Source organism: Neltuma alba, unplaced genomic scaffold, assembly GCF_004799145.2.
Source record: "Neltuma alba isolate B1F8T4 unplaced genomic scaffold, ASM479914v2 tig00000084_pilon, whole genome shotgun sequence".
Lineage (NCBI taxonomy): Eukaryota > Viridiplantae > Streptophyta > Magnoliopsida > Fabales > Fabaceae > Neltuma > Neltuma alba.
In genome coordinates this window covers 32,542-51,977 of record NW_021631913.1, presented here as the reverse complement: position 1 = coordinate 51,977, position 19,436 = coordinate 32,542, and the positions used below count along the sequence as shown (strand labels likewise).

Genomic DNA, 19,436 nt, shown 5'->3' with positions numbered 1-19,436 from the left:
TTACAGAAAAATTGATAAATATGAGAAATAGGTCTTATATTTAGAACAAAAACCAACTCAATAATTGAGTCCTATATTAAGAAACCGGAGGAGTATGATACAATTCTAGTCAAAGGTTAAACGTGGACATTTTGGTCATTTCATGTCCATGTGTACGAAATGATGACACTCAACTCAAGTCCTCATGCACTCCTCGTCACAATCTTGCGGAATGGCATCTGTTCAAGGGCTTTTGCTACGGGCCATTTGCTTAATAAACTTGAGCATGGGAGGATTCTTCTTCTCAAACAGCCTATGCGACATGGCTCTACCATCCCTACATTTAAATTCATATTCATTGTTGTTTAAAGTTGAGTCCAAAACGTGTTGATTTGAGGACTTTTCACAGTAGCTGTACCTAAATACTGCCATAAAAAGTCACTTATCACAGCGGTTTCGCAATCACCATTAAATCTTCTAATTTATTATGTCGATGACATAGATGTTGCTCTCAAAATTACAGTAAAATGTTCATTTCAATGGTCATAAAAGGCTTTTTCTGCAGTAATGATATGTCGAATTTCTTTCACGCTTTAATAGACAAACATCCAACCGGTTATGAATGTTTCATGTTGTTTTTAGTTATTTAAAGGGTATTTGGATAGAAACAAAACTATGATTTTAGAAATAATTTTACAGAATATGAAGTAAATATGTGAAGGAGTTTATCTCGATTTATGAAAAAATACTTTTAAAAGGTACTTATGAGAATACCCAAACACCCCTTTAGCCAAGCTCAAGATAGCATCAAGAAATGACACTCAAGTACTTGGAGACATTCTCAATAGCTATGCATGCTCAATGGTTGTCTATATATGCTTCTGAATAATCATGATAGTGCTCGGTGCTCCAAGTCCTTCATCAACAACAAGCTTTGAAATGATGCGTCGTATGTATTAGCTAGGTCTCTTGAATCGCTCTTCGTGTTGCATTATATCCACCTCACAGCTTCCAACACTACTTGTTATAACATGCTTTATCCAACACGTTAAATTTTCTCACCTAATACCCCTCACTAATTAAGCAAAAAACTCATATCTAACTAATATCTTCTTATCTTTAGTATAGGAGCTAATTAGAGTTAATGTTAGTCCTATTTATAAGAACTATCAATTTTTTTCAAATTGACCCAATCGATATTCTCCCAACAATAATCAAGTAGGAGAGGGAGTGAGGGAATTAAGGAAGATGCTTAGGGTGTATTAAAAAAAATATGTCATATTAACTAATTTAACTAACATCTTTAATTTATCCACATTAGTTACTATCCACGGTCTTTAATAAAAAAGCTAGTTTGATTTTTAATTTGATTCTAAATATAAAATCTCAATTCACTTTGTCTTTTATATTTATCTATTTTGTCAAGGTAGTCCTTGCAATAGTTACATATGTTAAAAGTTTTATTAAATGGTAGTTCTAACTAATACACATAATTAGTAAGGATATTTTAGGAAATATAATACCTATTTATTATAAATAACTAATTTTTGTTGAGGGTAGTTTTGAAAGTTTACAACTTTGGAAAAATCGGTGAAAAGTTCATGTTTCGAAATTTTATTGGCCAAACAAACTTGAATTCGTTTTCCAATACAGGAAGCACTAGTATTATGAAGGATTTTATACCTTTTCTATATTTCAGTTTCACGTCCTAGCTTCCAGCTAACTTTTCAACAATTAATTACAACTTATTATTTCCACTTGTTTTTCTCAAGATATTTACTTCCTGCTCGTGAAGATTCCCATGAGGTTGTGTATATGTATTAAACTATTAATACTGCTTCGCACCGAAGATGAACCCGATGAATAGAAATGCTCTCATGGAGATTCGACGTATCAATGGGCCATCTGTCTCGATCTTCTGCACCCACATCATGTCCAAGATCTTGGGGAAGAATTAAGTGCGGTAAAAAGCCCATCACTGAAGAAAATAAACATACCTTCAAACCGTTTAATTTCTTCTTAACTTAGAGTATTAAATATTTAAAAAATCATAAAAAATTAGAAAATGAACAGTTTTTTGTAAATAAAATATTAAAATACCACTAATTTTATGTAGAAACTAGTAGTGAAAAGAACAGTAAAAAAATATTTAGAAAGAGCCCAAAATTAAGGGGCAGCTAACATCCCCGGCCCGTATGTTTATTTCCTTCACCCACATATATTCGTCCTCTTCAAAGCTTTCATTTGGGATCATTGGGTTTATGAGCCAGTTAGAGAAAGCATTGGACGTGACTGTTTCTTCGCCACAAGTGGGCGATCATCTTCTTCGAGGGCCATGCTCAACAAGAGAAATGGAGGCTGTCATAGTTTATAACGCTGGAAATGCTTCGTGCACCAGAATTAAAGTTGAGCTTCAACCATCCTTGTGGCGGAGCCACCCAGCCAACCACCACAGTAGCTACGCCCCATTGGCCTCCTTCCTCGGAAAGATCATCAGTCCAAAAATCCACAACACTCCCCTCCCCTATACTACTTGACCAGGTGTCTCATTCCATGCCAGCCATGAACATTTCCACAGACTCGAAATCAGAAATTTTGACAACACATTCTTTAAAATAGATCAGCCCTCCACCCATATATAGTTTCTCTCTTAACACAACGGCACAAAAATGTCAGCTTTAACCAGTAAGTTCTATGCCAGCCTTCCCATTGAAGCTTTGTTCATACACTCCCTCTGAAGCTTCTCTATTTGCTTCCATACACCCGAAGGCAACTGAACATCTATCATCTGGTTTTGTGTGGGTAAAACAGTCACCCATTCGGATTCAAGGTATATGCTTATTTTCTTCGATCACCCTCTAGGGTTCATTATTGGGTTTATAGGATATCAAGAGGCCACAAGTTCATCGAGCCAGAAGTTAGAGAAAGAATTGAACGTCCGTACACTGTTTCTTATCCAAGTAGGGGACCGTCATCTTCGAGTGTGATGCTCAACAAAAGAAATGGAGGCTGTCATCATTTATAATGTTGCTATACCTCGTGCATGAGAATATATAGTTCCCAAATATGGGGATGGCGGAATTATGCAAGGAGTAACTTTGCAGAGTCACGCCCAAATAACCAAGTCGTTGTAGTATAGTGGTAAGTATTTCCGCCTGTCACGCGGACGACCCGGGTTCGATCCCCGGCAACGGCGGTTTTTGTGGTCCTTTTTTGACCCCCAGGCCTCGCAGGTTCGAAGGTGCTGTGTCTTTTTCAGAATAAATAAATAAATAATATTCTCAGCTTGGCTCACTTTCTTTTACTGATTTATATCAGTTTGATTTATGCGTGGATGAAGTTTTATTGAATTACTTTATTTTCTGGCAAAAAGTATTAAATACTACTCCCTCTCATCTTTTTTATAAGATCCTGCTTAAAAGTGTTTGAACATTAAATTTATTTTTATCAATTTTGCTCTTAATTAATTTTTTAATTCTCTCTTCTCTGTTTTTTTTTCATACTACATTCTTTTTCATCCTTTATTTTATTACTAGTATTTCTTTTTCTTATTTGCTCTCTTATTAAATAGGAAAAATTTAGATTAAGGACCGCAAATAGGAATTAATTTCAAATAGCCCTAAAAAAATTTGAAATTTTAGTTAATGATTCTGAAATTCAACTAAAGGACCCAGGGGGCAAACTAAAATTAATTGCTGAAGCCATTTTACTGAAATACCCTGCGAGCTGTATCTGCTGAAAAGGAAGAAGAAAGGGGAAAAAAAAGAAGAGTTTGGTATGTGAGGTAAACCGCCTTTCCCAAAATTTTCGTTTTATTGAGCATAGTTGGGTTGTGATAGTTGAATAATGTAGAAATGAGTGTTTAAATGTATGGGTAAGTAGGTAGTGAGAGAGAAAAAAATCTGATATAGCTCTTAAGTTTAGAGAGATATCATTATCTTCTTCTTTAGAGAGGGATTGCTATCTTCTTCTTCTTTGAAGTTAATAAACATAAGGTGTTAGTGATTTTTAAAAAGTGGGTGAGAATAGGTGAACACTAACTGTAATACGTTGTTGAAGGAATTTAGGAAGGGAAAACTGAAAAGAAAATGGTAAATGTGCTAAAATGGGTGATATGAAAACGAAATGTGTAGAAAAATAGTAACTTGCAATTGTGAAAATATGTATTTGATTATAAATTTGTAAATTGAAGTTGTGCAGGAGAATGACAATTTAATGTTATGAAAATCGATATTGTTGTTGTGAACTTGCAAATTCCTGTTGTTAATGCATGCTGTCTATTATTATTAAAAGTTGATTAAAATTGATAGTTGAATGATATGCAGCAACGGATTATAAAGGGCTACTGGTGGTGGAAAACAACTATTTTGCAGAAGTATGAGTTGATTAAGTGCTTATCTATGAATGTATTATTTTTAAATTTCAATCTTGTAATCCACTGTGTTCCTTGTTTGATGGTTCTTAATGTTGTGCAATAGAAAGAACTCAGTTCCCTGAGGTCAGACTTGCTATGATGACTCATTACTCATGCAAGAAATACACGGTTGGTAGTTGTTGTACAACTACTTGCAAAGATACAAACACAACTAAGAGAAAATTGAAGAGGGACCTGTCAACTCAAGATGTATTTTATATTAGCAAAGGATGTGTCAATTTTTATGCATAAGGATTACCCCCAATTTCATTTTTAGTGCAATGAACTATATACTATGTGTTTATTACATGTCTAGTAATGATAATATATTTTCCCCCACAAATTTCATACTTTGAGTGCAAATGTTGACTATTAGAATTAGGAAATTTGCAACAATTAATAATAGCTAAGTTTACAATAGGGGCTCCTGTTTTTGCAAGTGTTCTTTTAAATATAGCTAAACCATCACACTAGAGTCTGTCAAGTGTGTTCACGAGTAGGTTTAGACAATTTGTAAAAGGCATTGGAAAATTTAGAATAGGAACTCGTGTATTCATAAGTGGACTTACGTAATTAGCAACAAGAGATAGGAAATGTGCTAAAATGATACGTGCCTTACAACAGGAATTAGAGAATTTGCAAAACCAAATACATTAATTAACAATAGAAATATATCCATTCATAAATGGACAAAATCTTTCATACATTTATAGTTTTACTAGCCAATTTTAGCACAAAACTTGGGATAGCTTGTCGTCACGTACAATCATGAAATATTTCAACTATCAATTCATTATACGAAAAAGATTACAACCCACCACCAAATATGTCCACTTATTCTCGTGCACTGTCCAACTGTGACGCTTGCCTCAAGTCTTTCTCATTGTTGCAAACATAAACATGCCAACTATTATCGTTGTACTCAATTAATTGTCCTACTTCATTATCATCGATAAGGTCCAAAAATGTTTTCTTGTTCAAACAGACTATATATACTTCATTTTATATTGACCACTGCCTGGCCAAACATCATTTGCTACCATGCTTTGTAGTTCTTCATATATCATCCATTTTCTGATCAATCTTCTACTTATAATACTCCTTTCATATACTAATTTTTCTTCCAAGATGCAAAATAGTTGTTTCCTGCCACCAGTAGCCATTTATAATCCGTTGCTGCACATCATTCAACTATCAATTTCAATAAACTTTCAATAATAATAGACAGTATGCATTAACAATAGGAATTTGCGGGTTTACAACAGAAATATCAGTTTTCATAACATTAAATTGCCAGTTTCTTGCACAACTTTAATTTGCAAATTTACAATCTGAATACATATTTTCACAACTACAAGTTACCATTTTTTGTACATTTCATTTTCATATCACCCATTTTAGCACATTCCCCCATTTTCCTTCAGTTCTCCTTTCCTAAGTTCCTTCAACAACATATTACAGTCAGTGTTCACCCATCCTCACCTAGTTTTCAAAAATCACTAACACCTCGTGTTTATTAACTTCAAAGAAGATAACAATCTCTCTCTAAACTTAAAAGCTACATTAGATTTTTTTTTCTCCCTCACTACCTACTTACCCATGCATTTAAACACTTATTTCTACATTATTCAATTATCACAACCCAACTATGCTCAACAAAACAAAAATTTTGGGAAAAATGGTTTACTTTACACACTATGCTCTTCTTTTTCCCTCTTTCCTCTTCCTTTTCAGCAAATGCAGCTCGCAGGGCATTTCAGTAAAATGGCTTCAGTAATTAATTTCAGTTTGCCCCCTGAGTCCTTCATTGAAATTTCAGAATTCTTAACTGAAATTTCAGAGTTTTGGGGGGTTGTTTGAAATTAATTCCCATCTACGGTCCTTATCAAAATTTGCCCTATTAAATATGAATATACTTTTAACAAAAGTTTAACTTTCACATGTTTATTGCTTTTAGCTAATTTTAACTATTTTCTTAAATAACATAATTTAGTTAAAATGACTTTATAAATAATGAAGGAAGTAATATTTAAACCAGTTTTGGTTGGTTTTTTTTTTTGGCAGATTATTCATAGTGTGATGGAGTAAAAATATGAGACTAAATTTGTTAATGCATATATATACCGGACAATGCTCATGGAATGCATGATTTGATATATGTGAAATCGAAGAACATAAAGTACACGAGAATATTTAATCCACAATTTCATCCAAAGTTGAATTATTGAGTTTAATACTCAAAATAGTTGGAATGTTTTTGAGAGCATTTTGTGCAGCACTATTAAAAGCGATTTCTTTTTTGGAACGACAAGCGCCACTAATTCCAACCCATTCATTATTGACCAGAACCTCCCCTGCCTTTAAATCCTCCCATGAATCCTTAAATTGAACCTTCAAATTATGTTTCTGGCAAATTTGATACAGCTTTGTTGTCACTGGATGTGTCTTTAGAGTTTCTGCATCTATCAATGGCTCCAACAAACGTCTAAAAACCTGTGAAAATATCTCATGTCTTTCATTTTGCCCGATCAATTTAAATAATCTATCAAATATTTATTTTAACATGATATACATAATATTTGTTTTTATATTACTACCTCTAGTCCTTAATATGAGAACTACTTGGAGAGTTGCATTTGATCCTAAATATAAGATCTCAATTTATTTTGTCTTTTATCTTTCTGTAAAATATCCCTATTAATTGCATAGGGCTCTTATCAAGAAATAATTCTAATCATCCGATGCACATGATTAAAGAGGATAATTTAGAAAAACCAATACATATTTATAATAAATAACCAAATTAACTAATTTTCTTAATATTTCTAAATTAGTTATCTAGCTTTTATAGTAATAATTGAAGATAGTATTAATAAAAATTAAAAATAATATAATTCATTTATTTCTTTTATTGCTCACAAGCATTCTCTTATTTGTGGCAATTATATTCGAAACACAGTGAAGTACTAAATTTGGATATTTTTCTAGCAAGAATTTGAACATTGATTACTACATTGTGGAGATTAACTCTTTTTTACTAAATCCAACAATGTTGATATATAAATAATTTTTATGTGTTTATTTATTCGTAAAAAGGAATACAGATGGTTAGAACCGGCACCAAGTTTTCACACGTTCTATTACTTCAGCCCTTCATATGATAAGCCGTCGATCTGTCACATTTGTTCATCAATAAATATTGCATATATAATTTATATTATATGATATATGCACATAATAAATTATAATTAGATATTGTAAAAGGAAAGGGGAAAATTAATACCTGCCACACAATGTCAGCGTTGGAGTCAGAATCAATGAAGATTGCTCCAATAATGGATTCCACTAAATCGGCAAGACACTTCGGAACATCTACAAGCCCATTCGAATGAATTGGATACTCCAATATGTCTTTTTTGAAACCATTTACCTGCTTCCATCACATAAATCATTTATTTTAATTTTTAACTAAATAAACCATATATACTCAATTTTAAAATGACTCAAACAAATAAAAGTTCAAGTAAAAACTAATCAAACTCAGGTATATTACAAATTTAGATTTCCTGAAAGTAAAAGCTTATATTTTTTAAAATAAAAGAAAAATTAAAAGTTGAAAAGATTTGGAAAAAAGAAAGATTAATCCCATAAATTCACTTTAAAAACAATCCAATTTCGAATATGGTATATTGAGTAACTATTAACTAATAAAAAGCTTGTTTGAGATAGTGTTTAAAAATACTTATAAACACAGTTCACATAAGTCGAAATAAACTCCTCTTACATGCTTATTTTATATTTTATAAATTAGGGTTAATTAATTCGCAAGTTCTTGTAGTTTCAACCAATTTTGAATTAGGTCCTTATAGTTTTTTTTCTTTTTATCATGTCCTTATACTTTTATTTGTTTTTAATTAAGTCCTCGCATTTATTTTTCTTTTTATTAAGTCCTTATAATTTCACTAAATTTTTAATCAGATCCATCTAGTTTTAATTTTTATGTATTAATTAAATATAAACTTAGTTAAATAAATTAATACTGAAATATAAAATATTAATAATTAAATTAATAATTATATAATAAAAGATCAGTAATATAATTAATTAATTCAGGAAAAAATTTTAGAACAATTAATTTTTTTTGCAAAAAAATTATTATAATAATTTATTATTTTTAGAATATTATTGTTTATAAACTAATATTAAATAATAAATACTATTTTATGTTTATAGAATAGTACTATTAGAATTTATAAAATAAAGAATAAAAAATTTAGGGACTTAATTAAAAATAAGGTGAACTTATAAGGACTTGATAAAAAGAAAAATAAATGCAAGGATTTAATTAAAAACAGGTAAAAGTTTAAGGACCTGATAAAAAGAAAAAAAATTATAGGGACCTGATTCAAAATTGATTAAAACTATAAGGACTTTCAAATTAATTATCCCTATAAATTATAAATGAAAAGTTACTTATAAATTATTCTAAACGAGTTTAAAATCAAACATATATTTGACAAATTAACTTGCCCGTTCTTCAAGAAGACGTGTCTTGTGGCACAAATAACAATGTAGCCCATGCTCAATAGCCACACGTGCAAGCTTCTCGGTGTCAACATTGGCAGCTCGGAGCCGGGTCAACCGACCCGAAGAAAAATCTGAATACAAGAAGAACTGCTCCTTGGTGACCAACAAATTAAGTACAGCGTCTCCCAAATACGCTAAACGCTCAAATGAGGAGCATTTTATCTCAGCTTCATTGTAATTATTATCTGTAGTATAATAATAAGGGCCTGTTTGGGTAGCACCCCAAACCATGGTTTGGGGGCCCAAACCATGGTTTGGGAAAAATGCTACCCAAACAGGCCCCAAAAAATTGCAAACCTTGGTTTCATCTGAAACCATGGTTTCACCCGGTGAAACCATGGTTTCACCAGAAGCTGGAAATTGTCGCTTGTGGGAAAAAATCGGGCACGCCTACTGGTGATTCCAAAAACACCCCAGACCTTCTCGAGCTGGCCGACACTTTGAATTCAGACATCCTTCTCTTCTCTTCGCTGGCCGACACTCTTCTCTTCAGCTCGACCAGCTCCTCAGCTCGACACACTGTTATTAGCTTGCTCCTCAGCTCGACCATTGCTCTCAGCTCAAGGTCGACCCTCAGCAACGGCTCCGGTAGGCAATTTCCCAGATCCCTCTCTTCTTCGCTGGCCGACACTCCTCCTCTTCGCCGAACGATCGGACTCAGCTCGAAGCTCGACCCTTCGGCCCTTATCATCAGCTCGTCTCTTCGCCGCTTCATCATCGGGTCACGTCTTCGGCCGTGCTTCATCGCCAGCTCGCCTCTTCGCCAGCTCGAGTGTTCGCCGTCGCTGCTCTGAAACTGACACCGGTGAGATCGTCCTGGCCTCGCGAAAACAGGGGTGGTCGTGCGTTTCTCGGCTCGCCAAAACCAAAGGAAGCTCCGATCCATCCATCCTCTGTCTCCAATCTTCGTTCTTCAGTTCGCCCGGTGAGCTCTCTCTGGTGATTGCCCAAAATTCTGTTCGTATTTCCTCCATTCATTGATCTATCAGCTTCTTGCTTATGATTCTGGTTCGGTGGTTCTAATTCGGTCCCTCCTCTGTTTTCGGTCTGTCATCCGGAAGTGATATGAATTTTTTTTCAACCGTGGCTATTAGTATTTTGACTGTGGTATGTTGAATTGGAATGATTTGGCTGTATATCCTCTTCAATTGCAAGCTTCCTCTCGGTTCTATTTTTGAACCGTGGCCTTCGATTTCAGCTTTGTATGCCTAGTGGATCCAAGCGATGTATAATTGTTGTCTGGATATTCCTTGGTCTTCCTTTGCGTCATTCGGCGGATTTTGATCAATGGTTATTGCCGAAGATCTTGTTCGTTTTTGCCATGGATTGTTTCGGGGTTTATCGTGTTTTTGGATTTCTTTAATTGAGCTTCATGTGCTGGGGATTATAAATGGTATGTTCGTTTGGTAAATTGGTTCTGATTTTATGAAACAAAGAGGGAACAAATTATGGTAATCAATGTCTGGTTCTGGAGGCAGGGGACGTATATGGATGAGAAAGTCTGGCAATTGTTATATAAATTCAATGCAATTTGTTTTTCCTGCTGTAGTCCAGATTTCCCCCGGAGAAGAAGCTGTGAAGTCGAGACTTTGGTTTTTTTTTTTTTTTTGCCGTGGATAGTACTTGTGATAATGAACATTATTTGTTAAGAGTTGATCTGATTTGGGATGAGATAAGAATTGTATTGTTCTGTATTGTTGTATTAAGGATTTTGATAAATTTATGGCCAACTTTTGAGAGTGAGGAAAAATGAAATCACAACTGAAATCCATGTATATATATTGAAGGAAGTGATTTGTATTTTGGTCAGAGGTTTATGTTGGTAGTTTTTTTTATTTTCGGTTGACAAATCTGATAAGGATATAATTTTTAAAAAATATTATGAAAGGCTTGTGCAACATGTTATTTTTTAAAAACAATAATGTGCTTTATAATGTTATTTAATTAACATGTTATTTTGGACGTTTTAAAATTTTTAGTATTTTGAAGTAAAAACAGATAATGAAGTTTAGAAAGGAGGGGGTGTATTTTTTCCAACCATGTAAAATTAGAAATTTTTTGTGTTTGTTAATTTTTGTCACACTTGGTTTGGTAGGAAGGAATTGAGATTTAAAATGTGATCAACTTTTTCACCTATTACAGTAGACAATATGATTTTTGTTATTTCAATTGATTTTGAGTTGATTAACCTGGGATGACTGAAGAGTTATAATTGTGCTATAGCATAATGCGTAAGAATACGGTGAAAGCTTCCTGGGACCTACGAACCACAAAAGTGTTTATTGACCTCTGCATTGAACTTGTGCAACAAGGGGAAAGAAAAGGTACTAGCTTAACAAAGAAAGCTTGGGATATTCTTGGTGATAACTTTACTGCCAAAACTGGAAGAGTGTATGAAAAAGGTCAATTTAAGAATAAATATGATTCCCTACGAAAGGAGTGGCAGACATGGGATAGGCTGCTTCGTGAGACAGGATTGGGATGGGATACTGAAAGGAATACTGTCAGTGCAACTGATGATTGGTGGGAGAGAAAAATAAGGGTAATTATTGAACCTTTTGATCTTACATTTTCTCTACTTGTTAATGTTTTGTGTATATTTACTGTTTTTGGAATATTTTATGATATTATTGGTGTCTAATGTGCAGGAAGTTCCAAACTACGAAAAATTCAGAGAAAGAGGACTTCAATTTAGGGATGAATTGACGCAACTATTTGGAAGTGTGGCTGCAACTGGACCACAAGCATGGGCACCTTCTTCCATGACACTTCCAAGTGAAGGAACACCGAATGAAGATTTGGAAGAAGGGTCCGGAGATAGTGATGAAATTTTAGGTGCACCAACTGGTATAAGTGGGGAATTTAACACAGTGAACTTCAATGATAATAGTGGAGGTAGTGGAGGCAACACTGAATTGAGACAGGATACCAGTGGTGGGGGTACAAGCAGAGGTAGGAGTCGACCTAGTAGCTCACTGGGGGTCAGAAGGAAGAGTGAAGTCAAGAAGAAACGCACATCTCCCTCTATGAAAATAGCGGATGCAATTAGCAAGATTGCTGAAACAAATATTTCTGAGGCCGAGCGTGGAAATGAGGTCATTTCACGAGCAGAAGCTAGAAGGTTGGAAGAAGAAGCGCGTGCTTATGAGGTTTCAATTAGGGGAGTCCTGTCTCACCTGAAAACAGTTCCTGAAGTTGTCAGTGATCCTGATTTCTTTAGACGGTGCACACAACTCCTTATGGAACGGCAGGATGCACGAGAAATGTATGCAGCTCTGAAGGATCAGAAGGAACAGCTTCTACCCATTTTAGAGCATTTTACTAGGGATTTATGACTTGTTTATTATATTAGACAGTTCCATATGTGTATGTTTTATGTGACCAGTGGATTGTTATATGAATCAAACAACTCTGTAACTTTTATAAATGTTTCGTAATTTCTACGTAGGAATTCTAAACTTTATGTGTATGTGCACAGGATAAAACGAATATGGATGATGAAATTAAACATGTGGAAGAGCATGCTAAGGGACGGAAAAAAAGAGTTAACAAAGTTGCAGCATTGGTTGGTGCATACGCTACTTTGAACTTGTGTAAGGAGCCTCGGCATACAAGTGCTTATACAGGCTGCATATGGGTAAGGGATGTTTTAGATGGCAACTCCAGTCGTTGTTATAACATGTTTAGGATGGAACGGGATGTGTTCTTAAGTCTGGTGGAACAATTGCAACAACATGGTCTAAAAGAAACTAAAAATATAGGGATACATGAATCAGTTGCAATGTTTTTACATACCGTTGGGCATGCACTTAGTAGCAGAATGCAGCAAGAAAGATTTCAACATTCAGGGGAGACAATTAGCAGACATTTTCATAATGTCCTAATGGCATGCTGTAGACTTGCCATGTCTAATATCAAACCAAAAGATCCAACATTCCGGCATGTTCATACAAAAATTCGGTTTGGTAAATACTGGCCTTTTTTTAAACATGCTATTGGAGCAATTGATGGCACACATGTTTCCTGCGTTGTCAGTGCAACAGATCAAACTAAATTTATCTCTAGGAAAGGAACAGTGTCACAAAATGTCATGGCGGTTTGTGATTGGGACATGTGTTTTACTTTTGTCTTGGCCGGATGGGAAGGTAGCGCACATGATGCTCGGATATTTGATCATGCCCTCACAACTCCTTCAATGAACTTTCCCCATCCACCTGAAGGTATTTTTTTATTTCCTATATTTTTTTTATATTTAGCTTAACAATAGAAACATAATTTACAATAATTTCATTTTTTATATAGGAAAATATTATTTGGTGGATGCTGGATACCCAACACCGAATGGATATCTCGGCCCATACAGACGGGAGCGTTACCATTTGCCTGATTTTCGAAGGACATCTGGGTTTGAAAATGACAATGAAATCTTTAATTATTTCCATTCAAGTTTAAGGAGTACATTTGAAAGAACTTTCGGAGTTTGGAAAAAAAAGTTCGCAATCTTACAAAACATGCCATCTTATGATTTTGAAACACAAGTTAAAATCGTTTGTGCAACGATGGCTATACATAATTTTATTAGAACGACATCTATTACTGATCCTGGATTCGTTCAGTTGGAAGAAGAAGGTACTTATGCAGAAGATGATGATGATGGGGTTAGATTTTCACGTATACATTCATCAATTCAATCTTCATCTTACATGGCTCAGGTTCGTGACAGCATAAGAGACGAACTTGTTAATTCAATACGAGGATAGTAGTCATGTCTTATTTATTTCCTTTTATCATAGATTGTAATATGTAGTTAAAAACAAAACCTATTACAAATGCTTTGTATCGATGCATCATCTTAATGATTATGACACTTCTTTATTTATATTTCTCTTATTAATATTATGCCTTATATTCTCAAGCTAATTATTACTTACTTGAATAATTAATAAATTATTTTAAGACGTGTTTATTCTATTTTGCAACAAAATAATTCATCTTCTCTAAAAATATTTTTCACTCTTATATTTTATGAATATATATGTGTGGTGACAATTAATTAATTAATTGTATTAAACATCAGAGGTTATTATACATGTAGTATGTTTTTACAAAAAGTAGTTATGAAAAAATGTTATGGGATTTCACGTTTACAATCTTTAAACAAAATTAATATTTTTCTGTTATAAAAAAATCATTTTTCTATAAACATATTTAATATTATGTTTTATAATATATGTACACATATTAATTATGTATTAATTATATTATCTTATATATTATTAATTATGTTAGTAAAAATTATTTCATTAACAATTTTATTTCTTCAAATCAAAATAAATCATAAAATCTATCCATTATATAATTATCATATTAACTTATACCCTTTTTGGTCATTTCCACATGTCAAAAGCACTTCTGGTAATAACTATCCAAACTCTCACTTCTCTCACTTTTTCTCAGAATCTATTCTCCACATCTATTCTCAGAATCTATTCTCCAGAATCACTCCAAACCACGGTTTTCTCCAAACACACCCTAAGACGAATGTGTGAAAGCTTCTTCCAATAAACATTTATTCTTGAAGTTGTATCCAAGAATCTCTTCAACTTCGTCTAGGTTTTTTGGTGGTGGTTGATCTTGAAGAGGATCCATGGTTGAAGCTGCTAATTCTATAATAATTCTTGCTTCTTGTTCATCGTGAGCTTCTTGTTCCATGGTGACTTTTGGAAAAGTCTAAAAGAAACAGAATATTTTTTCACGAGTGTCTAGGATTATATATAGAGCTGGATTAGGAATTTAAAATTATATTTGGTTTGGTTTTCTACGATAAACTTTCAATTTTTCTTGTTTGATTTTTGAATTGGATAAAGACCAAAGATTGCGTATATCCTTCTTTAAGTTCTTTAAATTCTGTGGGTGGAAAACGAACGGTTTCAGTTTTGTAATTTTCTAATTGTTCTAAAGTTTTTTGTATTGGGCTTTTTCATTAACTAATAGAAAGATCACGGCTTGGATGTCTAATTGTTCTTATGGTAAAAAAAAAAAAGAGGGTTGAAATCTACACATTGATCCTCAGGGACCCACTCTACAAACATAAAAAATTCTGGTGAATTTGCATATATTGATAATATTAATTGTTTTAAGATAATAAAGCTAGAAGACGGCAAAATATATGATATTCAAATTTGTTTTAACGTTAAAATTCGTTGGTTAAGTTTTGTTTATATTATCATAAGTTGTGGTTAATACTGATATGATAAACGAAAAGGTTGAAATGTGTAGATTTCACGTTATTTTATGGGAAACTAACTTGGAAGTCCTTATAGTTGTTGTCAGTTTGAAATCAGGTCCCTATGGTTTTCTTTCTTTTTATTAGATCCTTTAATTTTCTCCTATTTGGACTATTAATCCCTACTGTTAAACAAGACAAATACCATGATAACTTTCCGTCAACATCTTCTCCTTCCTTGCCGTCCTCACGACCTCATTGATATGAGTAGTATGAGCTCGTCCATCAAACTTGAGAAAACACCTCGAATTCCAGCTGCATCCCACTTGTTCATCTGAATACTTCCACACTTCCACTTTCTTCCTTCTTTTTTTTTGAATACTGGATCTGCGCAAGTCTCTCTACCTTTAAACGGTTTCTTAAATTGAATCCATGCTAGTTATAGAATTTATCTTTACTTTATTGTTGGATTTAGTTTATTTCTCATTTGTTCCTCTATTTTCTGCAATCCTCTTATCTCAAATTTGCTTCCCCTTAGTCTGGACTCTGAATATTCTATTTTAGTAATTCAAGTTCAAAGAAATGAACTTTGTATGAAACCCACATTTTGAGGTTCTTTGCTTTGTTCTCTTTTTTTGCTTCGCCTTCATTCCCTGTGTTCCTCCCCTACCCTTGTGACCTATATGGACATGACCCAGGAACACATTTCCTTCTTGGCCTTCAAACCTGAACCAAACCAGATGCTATAATTTTTGCAAAGCATACTCGATGTACTACCTAATGATATTTACCGTGGAAGGAACAGTGAAGTGGGCAAATGGGGGTGGGTGGGGAGAAGATTTAATGGAAAGTTATAACAGTGTTTGTCTTATTTAACTGTAGGGATTAATGGACCTATATAACAGGAGAAAGTTAAAGGATCTAGTAAAAAGAAAAAAAATTACAAACACCTGATTCCAAACTAATAAAAATTATAAGAAGTTCCAAACTAGTTTTCCCTTATTTTATTATTCTATTATAATATGTTTCTAATTTTAATATACGCAAATTCTAAAATAAAATTATCTTTAATTGCCACTTTTCTTAAAAATAGAATTTATGATTTAGAAAAGATAGGCTAAAATATAAGTTTGGTCCGCTAATTTCACATAAGATTTAGTTGAGTCCCTTAAATTTAAAATTATATTTTCCGCCTCTTAATCTTAACCCTGTTAAATATTTTCGAAAATTTAAATGGTCACTCAAAAATTAAATGTTGACAAAGCATGATTAAATTTTAATCTTTTTACATAATCAAATGACAACAAATGTGATTGAAAAATTTGCGATGCTCCTGTACTAAAAAATAAAATTAATTATATTAAAGGATTATATAAATTTTTGCTCCTTAACTATAATCACTACGTGGCCCTATATAACTCTGTAAATAAAATGAGGTAGAATGTTAATATATATGAATTCTCTATTAATTTTTCCATACGGACAAGTAATTTAATTTTTTTAACTATTTCTTTAATTTATTAGAATTCTCTGCATTGTATGTGAATCTATAAAATATTAATTATTTATATTTAAAAATTGTAATTTATTTCATAAAATAAAAGATTGAAGCGTTTGGATGATCAAACCTTATTATTATTGTGATTATTTTCTCTCTAAAACTCAAGAAGTTCACCATAAAATATGAAATTTATATCCATTTTTAAAAATATAAAATCCATATGAAATCACATTAATCACGATATACATAGTAACGTGACTTATTGTTAATGAAGCCACCTTAAGAAAAAAAGATTGGATAAATGACACGGGTGAGTTTTAGTTGAGTATAATTAAGGGGTAAAGGATATGAAAGGATATGAAATAGGATGACTAGTTATTAAAAATATATAATCTGAAAAACTTAAAAAAAAAAAAAAAGGCCAGAGGATAATTTAAATACAACCTCTTATCCTTAATATAAGAATTAATTTGACATTCAATTTGGTCTTAAATATAAAATGCTAATTTACTTTGTATTTCATATTTATCCATGTTTTGTAGTCGTTACATATGTTAAAAATTTTATCAAATAGTAATTAACTATTTCTAGCTAATACATATTACTAGTAAGGATATTTTAGGAAACACAAATCTATTTATTATAAATAACTAACTTAACTAATTTTCTTAATCTATTCAAATTAGTCAACTAGCTCTTATATTAAGAAGCTAGTATAATTTAAATCACGTCACAGAAGAAAATTTAGTTTTTTAAAATAGGATTTTAAATAGTGATAGAAAGTTATGCATTCGTTTTATTTGTAGAATTTTCAATAGATTCAGATCCAACGTTGATATCTTATGACGTAATGAGTTTTTTTTTTTTCAAGGCAGTAGTTTTTGCCTGTTCCTTGCTCCAAATTTAGCACAAAGGAAAGAAATTGACACCTAATATCCTAAGCAATATGGGCCGTCCAAATTAATATTTTTAATTATTTATTTTTAAATAAAAATTATTTTTTTGTAAAGACTATAATTGTGAGATTATCTTTATTTTATTCTATACCCATTAAAATAATTATTTAAAAAAAAATTGGATTATCTAGATCAAATCTATACTGTCTAGATCTGATGAGTTTGAAATTCTCATTAAGAGTGATGAGTAGCCAAACTCATTCAAGGGAATATATACCATTTTCTGTTAGCTAGCATTGAAGAATTAGCTTGTCACCCTACTCACTTCAAAAGTTGCATGTTGTGTTTGCTTCTCAACAAATGTGACTAGTTGGAATCATTTGTTTAATTAGTGTTAGAAGATCGTTGAAACAACTGGATAGTGAATTGGTTGGAGTTGTGCTGAAGACACAAAATCGTGGCAGGGACGCTGCCCTTAAGAGTTATTCCTCACCAAAGGTAAAGTCGATGAGATGTTGTCCAGGATTAAACGAGCCCCTCCTACAGCAAACAAGATGACAGAACAACAAAAATACAGATGTAACTCAGTAGCAAAGGAATGAGAGGAGAAAATCATAGGGGAGAGGATGAGTGCTCGAAAACTCAAGAGCTAGTGTACCGAAGTCCCAAATCCTTTTATATAGGGCCACGGAGCATTTGGATGCTGGACACCACACGTATGACAATAAACACAATTAAATCTTTGGTTTCAGACATTGACACAATAAACACTATTTAAACCTTCAGTTGTAAACTTTAGAGGTACTCAAAATTGATTTTCTAGACGTTAGCAAGCATTAACCCATTTGCAAAAGTTTTCTATAAAAAGTGCCAAGTACTTTCTTAACTTGTGTACCAGAGGAAAATTGCCAGTTTTCAACTGAGTTTTTTTCCATCGGGCCGTCGCCCAAGATTCTTCTTCTCCTCTAGGTCCATTCACTAGTCTAAAAATGTGAGATAGTTTATATACACTTGAATCTCCTCTCTCTTGAGCAATATGACATTTTACTCTTGATACACCCACTTATATTCACAACAATTAGAAGCCAAAAGGTTTCATAATTTGTTACGACTATAAGATTACAAAAATGATTAGGAAAACATATTTTATATGAAGGACATGTTAAAAGTACTTGTAATAAGGACCATATATAGAGAATTTAATTTTTGACCTAGCAGTCTATAAAGAGCTTTCTTTTTTTGTAGGCATAGGTATCCTTCTATTTGACGTAATCCTGTTCGAGACATTGTCAAATACTGAATATGGGTACCTCTCTTAGAGCTTTTTGCATAAAAAGGTTTTGTGATAGAATTTGATCCCATCACTGCCGGGTAGTTGTGCCAAAATTAAAAATGACTATCAGGCCACTAATATTTCACTATTAATATAATGCAAATATATATATGTTTATATGTTAAAGACTAAGTTTTTAAGTATAAGTTTTTGTGAATATATTGAGTATATTTTAATGCGTATCAATAATTTTTATTTAGCAAGTAATAAAGTCGCTTTTTCAAGTCATTCACAACTTTTATATAGGTATCAATATTTTTTGTTTAGCAAATAACAATAACACTTTTTCCGGTCATTGGCAACTTTTGTTTGAGTACTCCACATGGGGGAGTTTGACAAACTCCAAAATCACCTAAAATAAGTGTTTTCACATAAATCAATGTATATTTGGCAAAAAAAAAAAAATCACGTATAGCTCTTTTCATATACTTACCTCATACACATAAAATTACTTTTAAAAAGAATTACTTCTAAAAAGTGCGACAAAATATGATATAAAG

General features: G+C 32.7%; 1 non-coding gene and 1 pseudogene across 1 annotated transcript; one reads left to right on the top strand and one right to left on the bottom strand.

The window, feature by feature from the left end:
* Positions 1-3,103: 3,103 nt before the first annotated feature.
* TRNAD-GUC (transfer RNA aspartic acid (anticodon GUC)) lies at positions 3,104-3,175 on the top strand. Its single transcript has one exon. It is a non-coding gene; the product is annotated as a tRNA-Asp (tRNA).
* Positions 3,176-6,586: 3,411 nt separating this feature from the next.
* On the bottom strand, positions 6,587-14,692 carry LOC114758983 (ribonuclease 3-like protein 3; annotated as a pseudogene).
* Between the last annotated feature and the right edge of the window lie 4,744 nt (positions 14,693-19,436).